The sequence below is a fragment of the Biomphalaria glabrata genome, chromosome 5 (genome assembly GCF_947242115.1).
Source record: "Biomphalaria glabrata chromosome 5, xgBioGlab47.1, whole genome shotgun sequence".
In the NCBI taxonomy this organism is placed as follows: Eukaryota; Metazoa; Mollusca; class Gastropoda; family Planorbidae; genus Biomphalaria; species Biomphalaria glabrata.
In genome coordinates, this window is record NC_074715.1 from 4,755,137 (window position 1) to 4,765,209 (window position 10,073).

Below are 10,073 nucleotides of genomic sequence, written 5' to 3' on the forward strand. Positions count from 1 at the left end.
GTCTGTCTGGCCAAAAACGTATACGCGTTATTTCTCCTACACCCAATCTCGGATAAAGCTGAAAGTTTGAACAATTATTAATTTTTATCTGACAATACAGGAATCAATAAAAAATAAACAATTAGTTGATTGACTATTGGTAATAAACCACTTAGTTTGGCATCTCTAACAAGGGAAAGAAATAGTACTTGGCTGAAGTGATGGGATACGTCCCCGTTATATTAGGCATCCTTCTTACGCTTAGTGAACATGAAAAGGCAACAATAGATAACAATATTCCATGTTCATAGACTCTCTTGTTATAGATAGATAGATAGACAGACAGTGGTTACCGCGTTGGCTTGAGAAGCCTGGAAAGACTTTAGACCACAAGTTTGAATCCAGGTCGTTCCCTCTTTAAAAAAAAATATAATTGAAAAGACTTCCTCCAGATATCCCGTTTCTTCTACCCCTTACCAACTGTTCTAGACAAGGATGATTGCCTATTGAGAAAGCTACAAGCATGAAATTTAGGTAAACAAAAACAAATAGGCAAAAACAAAATATTTCTAATCATCCAGACTAATTGTTGTTAGTCTAGATCTATTACAAATTTAAATACATGTCTGATTCAAACTAACTGATACACTTAATACATGCTTTGCTTGTTTCTATATATGAGAAAGGTACTAAATTGAAATTGAGATACATTATGAGAGATTGAGAAGGAAAATGATAGAGAGAAGTAAGAAATGAAAGAGGGAGAAAAAAAGTGAAGGAATAGATATTTAGAATGAGTGAATAAAAGAGAAAAAAAGAAGGAAAAAGAGATAGAAAGAAAAATAAGGGTAGAGAGAGGGAGAAAAAAAGAGGAAAAAGAATGATACGAAGAAAGAGACAAAGGAGAAAAAAAAACATTGGGGGAGAAAAAAGAGAGAGAAATGAGGAAAGGAAGGTAGGTAGAGATAGGAGATAAGAGAGTAAAGGGGTGGATAGAAAGAATAAAGGAGAGAAGAAAAAGGAGAGCGATAAATATTTTAATTATTTCTTTTACTTTGATAGAAATAATTTCTAGTGAACAATTAAGTTTTTTTTTAATCTTTTGACAGTTGACCAGCAGGCTGATCACATAAACAGAAGGAGTGGATTCAAAATTCTATTTGAAATACTATCAGAACTGATAGTAAAGAATGTCTCCTCCATCACTAAGATTAAAGTGTTAAGCCTTCACGAAATATACAATGGTACATCGAACATGAAGGAGATTCTGTTAGGGAAGAGATTACACAGTTTAATCAAGTTCCAAAAAGAACTAAAATCCCTAAACTTCCAAAGCTGCAAAATGTCTGGAAGATTTGGTAAGAACATAACACATTATTATTTGTGTACGTGTGTGTGTCTTTATCTATCTATCTATCTATCTATCTATCTATCTATCTATCTATCTATCTATCTATCTATCTATCTATCTCTATCTATCTCTATCGATCTATCGATCTATCTATCTATCTATCTTTATCTATCTATCTATCTATCTATCTCTATCTATCTCTATCGATCTATCTATCTATCTATCTATCTATCTATCTATCTTTATCTATCTATCTATCTATCTCTATCTATCTATCTATCTCTATCTATCTATCTTATCTATCTATCTATCTATCTATCTATCTATCTATCTATCTATCTATCTAATCTAATCTAATCTAATCTATCTAATCTATCTATTCTAATCTATCTAATCTATCTAATCTAATCTAATCTATCTCATCTAATCTAATCTAATCTATCTAATCAAATCAAATCTATCTAATCTTATCTAATCTTATCTGATCTGATATAATCTAATCTTATCTTATCTTATCCAATCTAACCCATTCTAATCCAATCTAATCTACTCTTATCTCATCTTATCTGATCTAGTCTAATCCAATCTAATCTACTCTTATCTTATCTAATTTTATCTAATCTTATCTTATCTAATCTTATTTTATCTTATCTTAACCAATCTAATCCAATCTAATTCAATGTAATGTACTCTTATCTTATCTAATCTGATTTAATCTAATTTAATCTAATCCAATCTAATCCAATCTAATCTACTCTTATCTTATCTTATCTAATTTTATCTAATCTTATCTTATCTTATCTAATCTAGTCTAGTCTAGTCTAATCTAGTCTAGTCTAGTCTTGTCTTGTCTTGTCTTGTCTATCTGTCTGTCTATCTATCTATCTATCTATAACAAGAGATGGTTCTCAAGGAATTAAAAGTTTCAAACATACAATTTATACAAATAAAGGTGGCCGCCCAATTGTAACAGTTACAGAGGCATTACATTTCGCATAGTTGGAACGGCTTATACAACAATAATACCAAATCGGCTGTAGATTTTCTCTGAACTAGTCTGTGCTGATTCCCAATGTGGCTCTAGGACATGAGGATTTACACTAATATGCGCCGGCTACAGTAAAAGAGCAGAGTACAAAAGCAGTCTTTCTTTATAGCATTTATCGATATGACCTATATAGCAGAAGCGGTCTGTTTAACATACTAGAGAGAATTAGCTGTCCAAAACAGTTACAGAAACTAGTGTCAGCTTTGCAGGGCACTGTTTGTGGTTTCCGCCTCTAGCCCATTCCCCATCAAGATCGGAGTAGAACAAGGATGTGTACTGGCTCAAACATTAATTAACATCTTATTTTCAGTCGTATTAAGCAGCGTTTTTAAATATATTCACAGCAGACCTGGCTCCTCTTAAAGCCAAAACGAAATATATAGATATATATAATAATTTCTTAATACACTTGTCACAATTTCCTGTTTTATGTCGTCTTTTTTGCCCTATGCCATTTTCAAACTGGATATTTTAATCCCAAAATGTCTGAACATTTAACACATTCGCATGTGAGGACAATGTATGCGGCCAAAAACTAATACCTATATCAAGTTCTATTCTTCAGCATAATGGGGGGGAATGTGTTTTTTTTTATGATTTGCAGTTAAAAGCCTCTAATATTCATGTTTTAATAGTTAAAACACTTTATTTTAAATGGCGATATTACAAATACATACATACCCATAAATGGAGCCTTGATGGGAGGTCGCCTCAAAAGTTTGTGTGCACATAAACTCTTTACTCTTTTTTTTTATCGTGTTTTAATTTATGCATTATTCATTATTATTCTTTTTTTTTATAGGAAAGGAAATTTGTGAGCCTCTAAAACACTGCACAAACATGAAGAGTCTTAGTTTTGACCAGTATTTTAGCTACAACTGTGACCCCACAGACATTTTGATCTCATTAAGCAGATGCTTTAATAGATTTGACCAATTATCAGGCAAGAGAAACACCGTTCTCTCTTTCTGTATATCTATTTACCATCTCCGTCTGTCTATCTGCGCATTTCTGTCAGTCTATATGTCTATCTATTCGACTTTCTTAATATACGCCTTAATGTTTTTTATCATATTTGTTTGTCCCTTCTTTGAGGTTCTTTTCTTTTTTGGCTCGTGAGTGGTAACTCTATTACAATAAATTAACAACCGATAAACTCCAACTCCAGATATTAATGAATTAAAAATAATAACTTTAATATTCGATAGAGCACAAAAATGACATCAACTTTCAGAAAATACTAATACACAAACACCAGTCCAGGAAGCAACCGTCCAACCTTCCTAGACAAAGAGCAAGATTCCATCTCGCATATTCAAAGAAGACTAAACCATTCAGTTCATAACACGTGCAGACTGTTTACATTTTTAACCTGGGCGTGAGAGTACATTAACAAAGGGGTATGACTATCGTACCAAAATATTAGTAAAGTAACATATTCACTCTCGCCTTATCTGCCCCTGACAATAGCAATACTATCTTCTTCTAGTTTCTGATATTTTTGGTATCTATTTATTATTTATTATTACACGAGACAAAAGAGACAAAACATTATATATTTTACCAAACCATTACTGTTCACAGCCCTAACAATCCCAACAACACTCATTGACGACAGCTGTATTCAAGCAATGCAGTTAGATTTTCTGCGCCTTCTAGTTGTCCGGAATGACTATGTGTTGTCTTCGGTTGAAGGATGGAGATGGCTAAGAAGAAACAACCCAAACATTCGTGTCAGCGTACATTTCGTGGTAAACGTTTTTTTTCCTAACACTTTTTCTTACGTTTTAGAAATTGATAGGTTTCGTCAAATTTAATTAATCATATTATTACGTATTTCTGAATCTTCTGGCTAAATGTATTAGTAGGCACACAAATAAAAACACAGCAAAGATCTTGACAACTCAATCTTTCAGTTTCATATAACTTTAATGACTATTAACTCTAACAATTCGTCACTGTAACATGTAGCGTAGAAGACTGTACAATATCTGTCAGTTTACAGTTGGCTATACTTCGTTGCAATTCATCTCTTCACCTCGTTGCAATTCATCTCTTCTCAACTTGCATCGAGCCGTATTCCACAGAACAGACCAAGGACACACTTCCCAGTGTCGCTCCAGGTCTCCCAAAGCTAAATCAAGTCGTCCTCAAGTCTATCGAATCAGAGCCGCACACGTCTTACATCGACTGTATCGCCTGTAACGGCTCAAGTCCACTGTAGTTCGCTGTATAGACTATAACAACAGTATTCCACTCCAGTTAACTCTACCCTAGTTAACTTGCATCGAGTCGTACACATTTCTCTTCCACTAGAGCCGCACACATCTTACATCGTCTGTATCGACTGTAACGGCTCACTCACGACTGACTTTAACATTAACTCTCTGGCTTATATAGAGTCCCTAATCGCTCCTCCAAAGTTGTACAAACACTGCTGGCATCATCTGGAACAACACGTGAGGAAACGTCACATCCTGTCTTTGTTTTTACATGTAGATTCCAGAGAACACCTGCGGCAGTGTCATCAAGCCGGGGTCATACGTACTGACCTCTATCTGTCACTGTTCATTAGTAACTGCCCCCTTCTTAGATCTGTTCGTCCCCTGGAACAACACGTGAGGACGCATCACATCCTGTCTTTGTTTATACGCGTAGACTCCAGAGAACACTCGCTGTTGTGTCATCTCGCCGGGGTCATATGTTGACCTGACCTCTACCTATCACTGTTCATTTGTAACAATATAATAGTAGAATATATTTAGTAAAAGTTGTACAACACAATGAAGACAAATATTCATTCCATTAAAAAAATACACATAATAGCCACATGACTGAAAAACATAATACTGTTATAACCCTATTGGCGGCGCGATAGGGTTAACTGTAGGTTCAGTTGACACACGTAAACTCAGGCAAATCACTCAGGTCAACGGCTGGCGATGGCCAAGGGACAGTACTGTTAGTACACGCATATGTGACCTGTGTGTTGGTCATGTGATCGAAAGCATTCACGGACGAGAGACAGTGTATAAGAGAAAGGCAGTTCAAGACAGGACAGTGAAGAGACCGGGACTGTGAGTCGGCCATGAAGTCGGTCCTGGCGGAGTCCTCAAGTGAATGTAGGAGTCCAGGAAGAGATAGAGATAGTAGAGTTTTGTACGGTGATGTACAGTGTAACATTTTAGTGGTTCATGAGTTACCAGTAGTCTAGTATTGGCTGTTATCTATTCATTAAAGTACCAGATTATTTGGAACTCTTGTTGTCAAGTTCTTGATGTGTTGATGTGTTGGGCAGTGTTTAGAGAACGCCTGATTAAGAGAGTGAGAATCGTAACAATACTAAGGAAACATTTTAAAGAGTTTTAGCTAGCATTTTCTATGTTGTTTTGTAAATAGATGTTTCGATAGAATGAATACTTCTTAAAAGCCAATAGATTTAAAAAATGGACATAAGTATTAGAGTCAAAAACCTTAAAAGTGTCAGTCGTTTTAAATACCTCAGAGATATCATATAAAACAAAGGAACCAATAACTGAACTACTGGTCAGAATAGCACAGTTCACAACAGTACATGCTGAGCTCAATGGAATCTGGAAAGACAAGGCACAGCCCTCAACACTAAAATCTGACGTATACGCTCCCATGTCATAATCACATTGTTGAATGCTTACGTATCTCGGACGCTAAGTGCGGAGATAGATAAGAGGATCCTAGCAATGGAATACAGATTCTGTAGAATGATTCTATGTATTACATTTAGAGACCGCATCACAAAGTATGAGATTATAAATTAAACATTTATAAATTTGAATTTTTTATCAAAATCATGAAAATATTATCAATAATAAAAAGGTTTGTCTTCGAGACTAGCAGCAATGTATGGACACTGACTAAGACATCTAAAAATTTACTTAATACTTGGGAACGGAAAATCCTTAGGAAAATCTATGGTGCCCTACAGGATGAAACAGGGTGGAGGACATGCACTAACCATGAGATATATCAATTGTATGAAGACCCACCAATAGTGACTGAAATAAAAAAGAACAGACTACGTTGGGCAGGTCACCTTGAAAGAATGTCAGAGAACAGAGGAGCGAAAATCGTATACAGACAAAAACCAGAAGGCAGGCGACCCAAAGGCAGACCCCAAATGCGATGGATTGATGATATGGAAGCAGATCTGCAACAGCTTGGGGTTAGGGCGTGGAGACGAAAGGCCCAGGAGAGATCTGAATGGAAGAATGTGTAGAAACAGGCCAGATCCCTCCATGGACTGTAGCGCCACTGGGATGGATGGATGATGTCTTCGAGTCCGAAGATTAATGAGGAATGCAGCATTTCTCGGGGCTTCGCAGCCTAATCTGCGGCCTACATACTTTGCCACACACAGTGCAGACATAACCAATGTCGGAAGTTGGTCCATTTAGATTTTCACTTCACCTTGACAGTGGCTTTGCTTTTGGCTTCAAATGTGTATCCTGCGGCCTTTGTGAATGATCTCTAATTGTCTCATTCCGAAGTCGCTTGCAGCCAGGTGCTCTCTTCTATGTCAGCTAAACAAGTTGGTGCCTAAAATGGTCTTTAAAGCGTTTCCGTGGGGCACCTCTGTTACCTCGACCACATTATAGGTCACCAAAAAGGACTGCTATTGGCACCAACGTTCGTTCTTTATACAGGAAACGTGCCCTGCTGCCCAGCGTAACTGTCAGACCATAATAAGTCCCTCAATGCAGTCCATTCCGGCGTTCGCAAGAACATCGGACATCACTGTTTGTATTGTAGTCTTGCTACCGTCCATGATAAAACGCAAACATCTTTGGTGAAAGCGTTCATGTCTCAGATCCATATAGCACACTCAAAGAAGGTGATACTGTTTATTATCCATTCAGGGAGTTACAAAATTAATATCATTATAAAGTTTTCAAAAAGATGAATTGTGTTAGTGTTAAACGCAAAGAAAAAAAAGGCAAATCAAAACAAAAAAGATATTCGTATGCGCCACAGTATCGTATTGTTGTATTGTACAAGTGACATTCTTTACTCCAGTGAAAATGAAATACCTTGCAATTAGTTAAATTAATTATAATCGTATTCTAAACAATATAACCCCCAAAAATTAAAAATAAAGCTTAATATGTTTTAGCCGTATGGATGCTTGTCTTAAAACGCTGTTGCACCATGATATAGTCGATCTGGTTGTGGTGCTCTCCGTTTGGACTGTGCCATGTGGTTATACGAGATTTGTTGTGGCATCCTAGTGTGTTAGCCAGTAAGAGATTGTTGTATTTCGCAAATTCTAATAGTCTTTGACCTCGTTCATTGGTTGAGAGGTTACTGTATTTTCCACAAGTGCCTTTCCAGGTTTGATAGGAGTCACTTCCTACTTTGGCATTCCAGTCTCCTTGTACAACAAGGATGTCCTTTTTCGGGACCATATTGACCACTTCCTGTAATTGATCATAAAACTCTTCTACTACCTCATCGTCATATGTTGATGTAGGAGCGTAGGCTTGAATGATGGTGATATTGAAGGGTGATGCCTTTAAACGTATGGAGATGAGTCGACCGGAGTTGACAACATTCCTGGCAAACTTCTTCAGGCGGGAGGAGAAACTATGATAAACGCACTCTATATGATTTGCAACAAGATCTGGCAATCAGGAGATTGGCCCAAACCCTGGACCCAATCACTCATAATAACCCTTCCAAAGAAAGGCAACTTACAACTCTGTCAAAACCATCACACCATCAGCCTCATAAGTCATCCCAGCAAAGTGCTGTTAAAAATCATATTAAACCGGCTAAAACCGATAGCAGACAACATCATATCAAAAGAACAAGCAGGTTTTAGACAAGGTCGCAGCACAACAGAGCAAATCCTAAATCTCAGAATACTCTGTGAGAAATATCTCCAACACCAAGAGAATCTTTTCCATGTCTTTATTGATTTCAAGAAGCACGTAGCACTCTGGGCGACAATGGAAAAGTACAACATTAATAAAAACATAATCAAAGTTATCCAGAACCTCTACAAGGATGCCACCAGTGCGGTGTACTTCAACAATAATATTGGGGACTGGTTCAAAACCACAGTTGGAGTAAGACAAGGCTGCCTACTGTCACCAACACTCTTCAATATCTTCCTTGAAAGGATAATGGAAGATGCCCTCAAGGGCTATGAAGGTACTGTTAGCATTGGAGGAAGAAGAATTACTAACTTGCGCTTCGCAGATGACATTGACGGCCTAGCAGGGACAGAAGAAGAACTAGCTGACGTGGTGATGCGCATTGACAAGACTTCCACAGCATATGGCATGCAAATAAATGCCGAAAAAACTCAAATTATGACAAATAGCCATCAGGGCTTTAAAAGAGGCATCAGTATTGGAGGTGAAAAGCTAACTAGTGTTAACAGCTTCAAATACCTCGGAGCTATTGTCTCAGATGAGGGAACAAAACCCGAATTATTGGCCCGAATAGCACAGTCCACAGCAGCCCTTTCAAAACTTAAAATAATATGGAAAGATAAGCGCTTAGCCCTCGGCACCAAAATCAGACTGATGCGCTCTCTGGTCATGGCCACATTTTTATATGCTTGCGAGTCGTGGACGTTGAATGCAGAGCTTGAGAGGAGGATCCTAGCAATGGAATTGAGATGCTACAGAAGGATCCTAGGCATCACATTCAAAGACCGCATCACAAACCAAGAAATCAGAGACAGGGTTACTATAGCGATCGGACCCCATGACGACCTGCTAACTATTGTGAAAAGACGAAAGCTTAAAACCTTTGGCCACATTACAAGATCTACGGGGCTCGCAAAGACCTTCCTTCAAGGAACAGTGCCAGGAAAAGAAGAAGAGGCAGACAGAAAAAGCTATGGGAGGACAACATTAAAGAATGGACAGGCCTGCCATTGAGGTTCTATACAAGGCAAAAAAAAGGGAGGAATGGAGAAAGACGGTCGACAAATCTTGCCTGGTGCGCCAACGGTCCAACAGACTAAGGGATAGGTAAAGGTAAGAAATATCGTTTGTAAAATCAGAAAGGAGCATAGCTCCACATATACAACCTCGTCTTTCAACAACAAAAAACAAAAAAAAAAATTTAAAACTTACCTTATATTAAGTGTTATTGTACAAATTAGTTTGGAACAGTATATATTAACCAATTGTTTTGCTTTAGCTTTTAGCTTTCCCATAGCGTTATGATTCTATCACTTGTGTAGACCAATTAGGAAAGTGGAAGAGAAGAAAGGAGTATCTTGGTGAATGTTTGGATGATCGTTTTAATATGCTTAAAAAAAAATTCACTAAAGGTTCAAGCGTACTTAAGATGACTAATTCAACCTATACCACAACATCTTTCAAGTACAACTTCTTTCACTTGTTTAAGATACCAAAAAAAAAAGTTAATTACCAATAGTTAGCTTTCTTTTATTGGTGCTTGTGTTGTCAAGTAGAAGCAATAATTGTGCAAAACAAACTTCATCTTAATCTGCGATTGGGCTTAGGAAAGTAAAGTTAACAAACCTTTTTTGCCAGACAGACAGAATGAATTGATATATCTTTCAAAAAAAAGTAGCATTAACATCCATTTTTCGATTATTTTAAAATATTGTTACGAATCTCATTATCCAGGCTCTCTGCAAACTGCACCATACACCACCAACTTAAAGAACTTGACAAC